The sequence below is a fragment of the Haliotis cracherodii genome, unplaced genomic scaffold, assembly GCF_022045235.1.
Source record: "Haliotis cracherodii isolate W230 unplaced genomic scaffold, xgHalCrac1.p SCAF_2, whole genome shotgun sequence".
Classification (NCBI taxonomy): Eukaryota; Metazoa; Mollusca; class Gastropoda; order Lepetellida; family Haliotidae; genus Haliotis; species Haliotis cracherodii.
Genome location: NW_027266275.1, coordinates 58,648,990 through 58,662,164, shown reverse-complemented (window position 1 = coordinate 58,662,164; position 13,175 = coordinate 58,648,990). Strand labels below are relative to the sequence as shown.

The window sequence follows — 13,175 nt, the reverse complement described above, 5'->3', positions numbered from 1 at the left end:
AAGACAAACCAGAAAGAAAGAAAGAAAGAAATTTCAAAACTGGTTTTTGTGTGTTTTCAACAATTTTAAAATTTAAGTATGAAAAATTAATAAGAAATTACTTAGCAGAAAGGGTAAACCAAAATGAACTAACCCTTGACTGCAATAACAAATGCTAACACATTCAATTCAAACTATTAAACACATTTTCACAAAACCATCCCCCCCCCCCCCACAAAAAAAAAGGAAATCCCAACAAAACCTACACATTTGTTTGATAGCTAAAAAAGTTGTTTACTTTCTAAATTAATAAGTGGCTCTGAAATGTCATTGCCATATATAGCAGCAATGCAAATAAGAAAAGCTATAATTGTCAAGGTAGCTAAAAAAGGCATGTCTTTCTGCATGTTTGTAAACTCGTGTCTAGTGCTTATGACCCGGGTTTGCCGAGACAACAAACACCTACTGTAGAATCTGAGTGAACAAATACAACAGTGATACAACGCGCGACAAATCCTTTAAGGTTGCAGAACATGTGTGAATATTAATATTGTCTTATATTCGCTCTTTGGCGTTCAATGGCACACTGTAAGCTATTGCCATGACTCACTCAATGAAGTGTCAGGGAGTGTTTACTTGGAGCAACTTCAAATAAATTACGAATACAAGCATCATGTGTCTGAGGATATATTTATGGAGCATATTTAATCAAATGAGCATTTGTGAAATTATGCATACAATTTTTTTCACTGCCGTTTTGGGGCTTCGATTCAGACAAACAGAAGCCTTACTGTTGGGGGTATGGTGTTAACAACAATTTTTCTTCAATCAGTTATTAACCATGCATAAATATTACCATAGAAAACAAATTTACATTGACAAATGATAATGTTCATGTCATTCTATGTTTCAATGGCCAAGAGTCATTCCCAACTTAATTGCTACTTAAAAACACATAACCATGTCTGCATTTGGAGAACATTACTATCACGCATAGAACTATAGCTTAAACTGATGCTCACACACAGGATTAATGCCTTGAACCTTCAATGCAGAGATTTCAGGAAAATAATATATCTAATACCACTTTTGCCAGAATATTCAGGTGATTTTTGTTAAAATTTAAACATACAGCAGAAAATAAATTGAGAAATTAAGGATTAAAGGCAATATAAGAAATGGCACAAACACAGATGACATAGTCAAAGCAAGGATGCTCAAGACCTGGGCCCACTTGTTTAAACAATGATCGAACACTTTATCCATGGAGCTAGGTTATGCTTCCTCTGCAAGGGAGGAGTACAAGGGAAGAAATAAGGACTGAAGGCGTTTATTCATTTTGTCCTCAACAGGGGTCACTTGCACAAAGCGTTCTTAGCGCAAAGATGATCTTAACTCCCATACTTTAACACAGGCTTCCAATTATAGTCTTAGCGCTAAGATCGTTTTGTGCAAGTGACCCTTGTTGAGGACAAAATGAATAAACGCCTTCAGTCCTTATTTCTTCCCTTGTACTCCTCCCTTGCAGAGGAAGCATAACCTAGCTCCATGGATAAAGTGTTTGATCATTGTTTAAACAACTTGGGTTCGATTCCCCAAATGGGTATACAGTGAAACACCATTGCGTCGAGTTATCCGAGGTTCACCACAACCGAAAATGATGAATAAAGAAAGAATACGCAAGGACCATTCTTTTTTCTTTGAGACAAGCATAAGTTTGGCACATCAAAGTTTGACACAACTGTGTTTGACTGTAGTAACCTAAAGCCCATTCTCGTGTCCCTGACATACAGTAGCTTAAGCTGCCTGAATCAATATTCACTCACTCACTCCACCCCCTCAAACACGGCAGTGTTTAGGGGACCCTCCCTGTCAGTGTGTCAGCTGCTGCTGGTAGAGCCAGCAAACATACACGCCCACCTCAGACCACACACACACACACAACGACAGAAATATACTTTATGTAACTAGTTATCAGAAGCCTATCTCCAACATTCATCACCATACATAGCCAAGATTCAGAACAAATACCAGGGTTGTTAAAATTTCAAACTTCCAATACATCATACGACTTAAGAAATCAAATGACCTTGGTAAAATGTAATAAGAAACGAAGTTCCACATAGTAACTAGGTCAGGTGCACTTAATCAGGTTATTGCACTTATATTGTAATTATTTAGAATTTATGTCATATTTCCAAAGTAATAAGTTTTAAAAATGTTTAAAAGCATTTCACCTGATTATCTTTCAAAAATTAAATCCCATTCTTATTTGTATTATTCAAAAGACACCCATTGAAAATGTCACCCTCATGCCATCCAATGAAATGCACGTGGGGGGCACTTGCTATCTGAGGGAGGGTGTAGGTTTATTCACCCTGCCATACAGCATCTCAATACTAAATGTTTAATATCCATGACCCTCTCCTGAACTCCCAAGTTGTACATAAACAGGAAATCACAGTAGGGTGGGAGAGTGGGATAAAGGGATGACAATAACCCCGGCGTGGGGGTGGGGTTGGGGAATGGGAGGGGACAGGGGACAGGGTCAGTCCCACCCGGTAGTGGAAACTCACCCTGCTCTTATGTGTAGAGCTCTCTGAAACTGCTAATCTCAGTCAGAAATCCATATCTTTTCATGCTTACGTCACTGCAGTATTAAACATCTATAAAAATAAATTGAATTTTATTAATTTACTTTAATTTCAAATTTGGAAATTCAGCCTGCTCTCATGTGTGGGCCTTTGTGAAACAGCTAATATCAGTTCAAAAATCATCTCTTTCCATGCAAATGTCACTGCAATATATTATCAAATTAATGGAATAATCATTAAACTTAATTTCCAAATTTTCAAGTTTGAAGTTTTTTTCACTAATAAGTACAAGTTTTTCTGTAAAGCAAACATAAACCTTGCTTCAAAAACAGTTCCATCCCATTTCAAATGAAATCAAAACTTGATTCAACCCAATCGCCATCATCAGCCTGCTACAAGCTCATCAGCTGTCTGGCAATGTCAAGCTCTAGCATGCTTCAGTTCCTACAACTGTCTTGAGTGGACAGAGCCTCATCAAGCTGGACCCACATTGTGGATGGTATTCAAACTGCTAATAAATCACAAAACTACCACTTAAGCACAGTCAAACAGGTACATGCAAGGGTACAGTGTTGGCTAGTACACAGACATCACATGGGCAGCAGTACCTACAGATTGTATGATATGTTGTAAATCATAACGATAACACGTAGTCTTATCCCCAGGCATCCACCAAAACCAATATAATCCTCATAAATGTATTTATTAAGACATCAATATGGAGTACATATATATAATATGTGTACGAATCTAACCACCCACACACTTATCCAGTAGATGTATGCACAGCCACACTGATTTGATAACAAACTCATAATATATGTAACCTGAAACACTTGACAACGCGGGGGAAACTTGTAAAAGGTTTTCATAATCTGATAACAATGATATTCTAAATTTGATATACAAATTTTTGTTATTTCCTTATTTCAGAAAAGTGAACATCATGAACATATGCCTTAAAAATTGTAAATCAAATCAGAAAGATATTTTTCCAAGGTTCAAGGTGACAGTAATTTCAATGTGTCACCAAGGCTAGCACAGTAATTAAACTCCCTATCAACTCAGTTACCTACTAACCTACCAAAAATGTTGGCTTGGGTTGGGTAAGAACAAATATTGCAAAGCTGAGCTAATTAATTTTTTGACCTAATGGTAATGAATTCCTTCTCCCTGAACAAGTTACTGTTTTCTGCTAATTCTGAACACTGAAAAGTCAACCACACATTTCACTGGCTGTGGATAAAGCATGGAACTTTCTGATTCAGTTTCAAAAAGTTTAAGGAAATTCAACTTGACAGGGCATGCAGTTTTAGTTTCCCAGCCACAAATAACCCAAGACTAGTTTCAGAACATCACTGGCTAGTAAAACATCCTCCTGCATCTCCAAATAACCTCCCAAGTGGTGCAGGAGAACAAGTCAGGAGTGAAATTAGTATACAGTTAATTCAAGATAGACTTTATGTAAAATAATTACAAATTTCGAGTATATCGGATAAGCAGGGTTTTAATGGTTAAATGGGTTGTCCTTCCAGATTTACCCCAGACTAGCAGACAACTGGTAGTGTCTAACAATTTAAATAAATGGTTAGATAATATCATTCTGAAAATCCAACATATTTCTCTCATTAATTCGCGACATGCAAGTTTTACTGAATGAGTAAATATTGCTTATACAGCATCGTTAATTTTACAGCTGTTAGCAGGATGAGTTTCTGACTGGGATACTCCAATTGGTATGAATGACTAATTGACTAGTCCAAATTGCCATAGATGGTGAATGATAGGGGTGCCTCTGTTGGCAAATATTCAAGGAGGAATGCCTAATATGACACGGATGGCTATTGTATCAACCTCCATTATCACACCGAGCATTCCTTGAACATTCAATGATTTAGTGTGAAACACTCAGACTTTAGAGTCTTCTGTCACAATTAATCTCTTGCCCTGAGCAGTTGTCAGGACCCAAAATCAACAACAACCATGTACACAGGAATCTCAGTCGAAGTTTCAAGTAGTCAGCCATACTTTACCAAACATACCATAGCATCAACATTCAGAGATCTCCATACCATATTAATCCACAAACAGTCAATAATGCCAGTCATCTCGGAAACATCTTCACTTGAGCACATCCTATGCATGCAGCTCTATATCCATCCTACATGGCTCCACCATCACCTGACCTAGATGGACAGCAGTGACCACTACATCTCAGCTCACTCATAGGAACACAGCATTCCATACTTACAATGCCCACTCTAGCCACAGCTATTGTCCATGTCAGCTTGTCCACTGACCAGTTACTGCAGCTAGAGCGTACATGGGCTGGTCAGCCAGCCTGCTGGTCAGTGTTATGCAATACTATCCATGGGAAGGAGGCCAGCATGGGAGAAGTCAATGATATCTACCTCAATATAAGGACAAGGTCAGCAAGCGTGAAAGGACCTGATTGTTGATTGATAAGAGATCACCATTAGAAGGCAATGCAAATTGAATGAACACTTACTGATTTGGAATCAGGGAGAACCCAGACCAGTGAACTAACCATGTATGTTGAAATTTCATGTCAAGGGACATGAATGACAAAGCAAATCTACATATTACTTATTAATAAATGCAAGACAACCTTCTTTATACCTGGATCACGGATCCTGGTCTCTTGATTTAATTATCTCGACAGGAATAAATATAGGGAGTTCCTCAGGGGGCTGACATTCAGTAACATGTCTACCGCAAATGTTGGTTTTCAAATTGGAAAAAATTCAGGTAATCTTAATTATGACTATTGCTATAGTCTTAAGAAGAAGACTTGTATTGCTCTCAGGAATCGACCAATACGGAGAAAATGGTATTTACACACACGAAGCCAGTTATTATAAAGACGTTGTTATCTCTGTGTCAAAGTTACTGGTTGGAAAAATTAACAAGGGAAGCATCTGGAGTTTACGTTTCGTTCAGTCACCCAAACCATCCCATCATACGTATGGTGCTGCTCTATTGTCCTCCAAAGTGATGGAAACCATCTTAAAAGTTTAATCTGAAAAAATATATATAAAATCTTGGCCCGATGCATAAAAATCATAACTACCGGTATGTGTTGTATCAAAAAATCAGGTTGTCAACTTATATTGTTTACGTAAAAATACTGGGATTTGTCACCTTTGAAAATATTAATTTTAAAGTAAAGTATTGAAGTTATTACTTCCGAGAACCTTGGAATGTGATATCAGTGAAGTTTGACATCGTACACAAACTCTACCCTTCCACACTTGGACTTAGCTCTCAAATGGATTCATGTATAACGACTTCCTGAATAAAGATCCCTCTCTACAACATCAACAAGATAACTTTCAAATAAACAGGACTTTAAAGTGTATCTCATGGCCAATTACAACTCAGAGAGCTTTCAATATGGTTGCAAGTTCTACAGGTTGACTTTCAATATGATGTTTGTGCATTTCCATTAGCATGTTAATTTCGGGCAAGTCCTACAGTAACATCTTTGTTTGGCTGAATAAAATCCTTTTGAAGCATTAATACCTGTTTTTTGTAACAAACCTTTGAATGCAGTGTAATGATATTTATTCAGCAACATTTAAAAATTAAATAAAAACAGTGTTGAATTTAAAAAAAGATGTAAGAGTCCTTGTCATAACATTAATGTTAAAAATATAAGATTCAGAGACTTGTATATTATCACAACATCCTGAGGGACTACAGGAACCTTTTATTTTCTAACACTGACAATATGTATACACCTGATGTTTAAACAAATAAAAATAAAATGCTGAACACACTGAAATGTTGCCAGATTTCATTAGTTGGACCTCTATTCACATCCACCTGACAACAAACCCTTATATTGTACATTTTGACTGTAGGTAATAAATCAAACGATTTCAGATTGAATCATCAACATTTATTACACAATTAAAACCCATAACATGTTCCCCCCTTGGTATCTCCTAAACACCTGTAGATCTGGGCCATGTAAAAACTCAAAATATTTTTACCCTGCAAATACTTCAAGCCTGTTTAATGTCTTCAGTCCATACTTAACCTGACACAACTCACTCTATATAGAAACTGACAGAAAACTGGAGGTTTGCAAGTTGCCATCAGATAGGGATTACACACAATCGCCAGGTCCGCCCTAGTATATAACATGTCACTGTGTAGTTAATAAATATGTATGCACATTATTTATAGCTATACAATTGTTTATGTAATCTTGCAACACTACATTTTAAATAAGCGCTTATAAAAACGTTATAGTTAACATCATAAAAGGTTTGGTGATAACAATTAACACCTATAATTGTCAATAAGTAAGATAGGTTTATGTTTGGTTTGAGTTAGGGCATTTCAGATCCTTCAGGTTACATCATATTTATCAGAGGGCCCCTTACACTGACATCAAAGACACTGCATTGCTAGGATAGATTGGAGTCTATAGGATTTAAAGGATCTACTACTTAAGAATCTGTAGTTTGGAATTTCTGTCGGAGGCATTATTTTTTTCAGCAAGCGTTTCATTACATAAAAAAAAATTCAAGACATCTAACATGTCCTGTGAATGATTTATATTTGGGGACAATATTTTCCCCCCGAATCCCAAATAGAATGCCTAAAAAGTCATTCCCCCAAAATCTGTGGTTATAATATGACAGTTGAGAGTCTCTATAGGCATTTACAAGTTGGATGTAAACATGACGAGGTATTTTATGCATAACATCTTTATCACAAATACACATTTCAGGGCTAATTCTTGCCCTTCATTCACCTGATAAAAATGCAAGAAGTAGTCCTGAAATGTTTGTTTGTATAATAAAGAAGTTGTCATCCATAAACTCCTTGTCATAAACAACAGTTATTCCTAACTGTTCAACCTGCAAACACAACACCTGTTCAGTGTGCATGTCCGTATATATTTCAAACAAAGCCTGGTTTGAAATCTCTCTGTAAGCCCTCCCAGCCATGTTGTATATATCCTATATCATACCAAGTTCAATTGACCATATTCCCTGCCTAACCAGCTGGTCAGCAAATGGTCACTACTATGTCTCCCAACATGTGCCCTATAAGGAGGCTGTCTGGTGTTCTAGTTGAGTGATCAGCCTGGTGAGATTATATAGTAGGTGTTTGTTTAGCAGTTCACAGTGGCCCACCTTGACAATAGGTGACCATTATGTCCCCCTCTGCCCGCTTCACCATAATGGGTCTGAATCTAGCAAATTGATGGCGTATCTGTGGAATGCAGGGTAGTACACATGCAATAAATTAAAGCCTGTCTTGACCTACTTTGAGTTTCAAGTCATCCCACATATGCATTATTCTGTGTGGTGATCAATCAGTTATGTTATCAGAGTGAGTAAGACTCAACAAACTTGACATCAATAATTTAGTAGGTTTTACCCTCCTGGCTGTTGAAGCGACATGTTGTCTTAGAACTAACTACTGTCTGCACTAATTGGGACATTCATTAAACAGAATGACAATATTTTGAATAACGTTGATAAAAAGGACCGATCTGGCCCCCTGCATTGCACACCTCCCTCCATATTCATCTTCAATTCCTTGTCTTATTTCATGATTATCTAAAACAAGGAAACCGATTGTAATCAAGAAATATCTGACAATATTAGTTTTCGGATATATTAAATATCAGAACTAAAATACCATCAAAGAAAATGTCATACCCTTAACAATCTCACCATGGAATTCCTGTTATGAACTTTAAATACTGCCTATATAATAATGCCCATTCATCACCCACACCCACAAGAATTATGATACCTAAAAGCGACAACAATATCTTACAAAATGTCATGGCCTGCACAGTTGCTAATCTCAATACTATCAGCATGAAATGCCTTTCGCATAATTGACAAAGATTACCCGTGATCAATACCATACATTGACAACCTTATTTGAAACCCTCAGTATAACAATCAATACAGATGATTCCACCACATCTGTAGCCAGCCATTCAAATACATTCACAGCTGCTTCTTGTGGGGGAAATTAGAGTTACCTCCCTTCCATTTACATTGTCTATTCTGATTTGATGTCATTTACTGGTGAAATATGGGAGTGTATAAATGTTTGTTGGTACACTAATATTACACAGAGACAGAAGATATAAACTATGTAGATAAGATGTATGCTTATGTAGTACATTGTAATAACTGTCATTCATCCATGTTGAGGAACATTACTTAGTTCATATTATTACTAGACTATGTGGTACAATGTCATCACTCTAAATTTATGTCTAAAATGAAGGCAACTTGAATTTATTTGGGATTTGGGGCATAAATTACAACACATGTCACGACAGTACACCTTACAATAGCTGTCATTAGTTAAACAAGCTAAATAAGCCCTGTCTGAATGGCTGTTTGAGAGTAGAATGATATACCTTTACATAACTAAAATAATTGAATATAGAATGTTAAAATTCTATATCTCAAAGATTAAGTATATATCTGTCCATATATTCAGTATTTATATATCAAATGTTCTCTAAAAAATGTTTTTGAAGAAAAATTAATATTTTTGTCATCCTTGAATTTAGAGTTTAATAAGCCAACTAATTATATTTGCCGATACCTGGATCAAGTAACAAAAACAACAGTTCCAAATTCAGCACTACCCAAAATTATTCTGTTACTCAAACCAATCAGTCAAATCTCTTGGTGATATAATTTAATTAAAGTAATGACAAAACTGTACTTTACCATCCCAGTGGATTCTTGAAACATATTAATTACCTCAACCATTCATTAATACAACTACAAATTGGGAGTGCTTTGTGTCAGTAATAAATTTTTAATACGTATGACTGTTGATAAATCAATTATCACAAACACCACATTGTGGCAGCAATACTGGCATGGTTAAAGAGGTCGGCATTGCAAACGCTCAGACTTACGAAGCTTCGTCGGACAGTAACAAGGGAGGAAAGGGTAAACAGACAACATTGTTTGTAAGCCAATTAACACCAGATCGTTGTGTGAAGCCTTGCGATTGACAGCAGGTTTGGAGGGAAAATCATGGCATTTGAAAACACACACAGCATAGCATCGCGTGGGACAAAATGTGTACAAACCTCATAGAATTATACATCCGAATTGACACTGTACATGTATCGTTGGTCAACATTGGCTGGAGCTGTGAAGATATATTCTGTCCAGAAAGTGGTATCACAACTTGTCTTTCATTGCGTTTGGACGATGGCACATGCAGCCGAACACTCAGGAGTTGGTCGTTCACGCTATCAAAACATCACACAGATACAATCTCACAGTTACTTTGCCGACCGTCCCGCTTGCATCGCGTCTTTACACACCAATCACTCGCGGTAAGTGTCTCCGAGCTGTGTGTAGTGTGAAATCACTTGTTTATGCGAGGGTCACAGCGGAGTCGCGATAACTCGCAGTTTCTATAAACTCGACAACAATCACGCACCGGAACATAGAGTTTAGCTCGATTAGAGAGTTCACACAATAGACAGCCAGGGCCAACAGCTCATGAATATTAATTAGAGCCCTGGAACCAGCATTACAAACCACCGCGTGCACAGCACGAGGCTGATGTTTGTAACCATTGCAAAGCTAAACATAGCGGAGTGAATGACTAGGAGAAAATGACTTGAAAATGAATTAAGCAAGGAACACCGAATGACCTAAGAGAGACTGTGTGTGCTAGATCGTCGGCGGGGTGGGTGCATCGGCATAGCTTCCCTTGATCTCGACAAAGAAACAAATCGAAAGTGGAAGCGTGCGGCCTCAAAATAACACGACAGATGGGAACCCTGGGCCAAGAAGGGGAGGGTTGGGAGACAATGTGTTAAACACTGCGTTCAGGGAACATTTGTCGACAAATAACGTACACTTCCAACTCGCAGATCTCGCCCCTGCTATCAAAAGACAAACCATCTGACTTTGTCAGATTTGTCTCACTTTAAAATGCCTGTAGCAATTTTCCCATCGCCCTCTCTATACTTCTATACGAGAGCAAATATCTGGTAATTGACTTCGCATATGCCGTGAGTGATATGAAAAGCGACAACGACTCGATAATATCACCGAGTACATTATTGATACGCGACTTTTTTAATACGTATGATATATGCTTATCCGCAGGCGTATTTTAAACAGGTGATGATGTACATGTGTACTAATTTGCGACACATGTGCCATAATCATTCATCTGCATCGTTAAAATTTTATTGTATTGCGAATCTGAATGTATTGCATTTTTCAGGAAAAGGGCGTCTGTCAAAACATGTCAAGAGAAACGACGCTATGAATACGCACTTGTATAAGTATTCAATTATATCATTCCACCGACAATGAAAGCTACGCAACTTTGTGTTAACCAGAGCGTGTTTCGTTTCGCCAATGATATATTTTGCATTGTCAAACAGATCGCTTGAGATTCCCACTTGGTTATACTACCGATACAGCCCTGTCAATCAAATGTTTTCATGGTACCGGATAATGGCATAAAACACATGCTCATGTTGAGACAAAATATGTATTTATATTTGCAAATATGCGCAGTCAGGCGAAAAAATATAATCTGGAAAGTGAATATATTGATATGATTTTTAAAAATCAAACGCTAAAGAAGAATTATTATTCATTTACACATGGACAGGCAATCACTCGAGGTTTGACAATTGTTTATGCAATGTATTTGTACTCGACTTATTTCCTAACCTAAACAGATCGTGCCACGGGATAAGTTAACAACACCATCTGAATCGTCCCGCTCACGGCAAACCCTAACAAAACACCCCAGATGCGAACAAAGCAAGGCCATACTCCAGCCCTAACCGTATGAAAGACGCTCCATCTAATTGTCACCCTGTTTAACTAAACAGCCGTAACCCTTGTATTTGTCGCTCCCGTTCCATAGGAAGGGGTGGGTCGGGGGGATGCGCTCAACTCCCAACAGCGCCTAAGCTTCAGTGGACATATCGTGTGATAGGCGGGGATGACGCGACGACACCTTTCCTCGCTGTGAGGCTAATCAGATCTGTAATCCTCAGAATGTCAACAAGCATAGTTTCATCTTTAACACGCGTGTCAACAATTAGGGACTCAAATCTGGAAATGTAATAAGACTTTCGTACGGCACATGGGCTTGTGCCAAAAAAACCCAACAACACGACTATGAAACGTTGGCAACTAAGAACGCTTCAAGGGAGACAATCCCTAGTAACTCAATAACTTCTCCACGCTCGTTCAAGACCGAACATTGAAAAAAAGACGTAAAGAGACATGCGTATGCATGTTTATCATTAAACATACATCATGAAAACAAACTGCAAAATGAAACGTTTCGGAAGAATAAGTTTTGTTCACAGGCCTAGATTTCTTTTATTCAACCTTTAACTGATTGCTTCAGTAGAAAAGGCACGCGACATAATTGTGCGCACCTGCATCGTTTGGAATAATTCTAATGTGCGTATCTCCAGCTGTGAGTCCTTTCCATGAATCTAAGTTCACACATATTTATACATTTCCTTGCTATTTCTCAACAAGACAAATAAATCAACACTTTGTGACGTTATCAATTGTTCAACCTCTATGCCAACGATTGCACGGCAGTTATAATGAGGCGGTGTCCTAAAATGGAATTTTTGCCGTGCCGTGTTTGTGACGTGGTGTTGTGGACGGGGAATCTGGACGAGTCTGCATATAGCGATCAAATCCCGGGAATTCGCCTCTCTTCGGCTCGACTGTAGGGCGCCCTGTTTACTTGTTGGCACAGAAACAGATCGGCGGCCACAGCTTGAGTCATTCTCGGACAATTAAACCTTGCGGCAGAAATACCCTCTGATTACAAGGGAAGGAACTGCTGTCGGTCATGCGAGCTGCAACGTTGCTACCGTAACTCTTCATTTGCGCGAAATGTAATAGACACCAGATAGCGAATCGCGGTCGAAGTACCATCGGACGGCGAAATATTGAAAATACCGTAAACGATCTAATGATTAACCACAACACACCGAATGTATAATCCACTTTCACGTTTGATTCAACTGGTAATTCTAACACCAAAACGCGTTATTCTGTCTGAGCGTTATCTTAATAAATTAATAAGGGAATACTTTAGTCTTAGGGCTAAGGTTGTTTTGTATAACTGCAGCATGGATGGATTACAATGAAACGTTCACACATTTCAAAGTAATATACAGTAAACTACGGTTATAACGAACACGCTTATAACGAACTTACTTTTTAGGTCCCGACTATTTGCTGTAGTTATGCTGTATATATGCTTATAATGAACTACGGTTATAACGAACTAAAATTAGTAGTCCCTTTGAGTTCGTTATAACCGTACTTTACTGTATAATATTATAAATTGTCTTAAATATCTTGTAGAAAAGGGAACAAACAGCAGCTATGAGCAATAACACTGGGCGCAATGTATGTATCTTGACGCATACACAAACATTGCATAGCGGGTTTACATAACGGCAAGGCGATTCCCATTTCCCTTTGATCCACTTAAGGAAATCGGGCAGATAAAAGCATGAATAAACTCAACAGGTGAATGGCGACGAGAGATACTGTAACGAGA

General features: G+C 37.9%; 1 protein-coding gene across 6 annotated transcripts in view; it reads right to left on the bottom strand.

Annotated features, from left to right (window-relative positions):
- Nucleotides 1-13,175, bottom strand: part of LOC139468286 (zinc finger MIZ domain-containing protein 1-like) — a 412,922-nt gene that overhangs the window by 33,773 nt on the left and 365,974 nt on the right. The window contains exon 1 of one of the 6 annotated variants that reach the window (XM_071250164.1): nucleotides 9,688-10,093. The exons of the other annotated variants lie outside the window; for them this stretch is intronic. The gene's annotated coding sequence lies outside the window, so the exon portion shown is untranslated. Of the gene's footprint in view, nucleotides 1-9,687; nucleotides 10,094-13,175 lie in introns of those variants that run through there. 6 annotated transcript variants of the gene reach the window in all.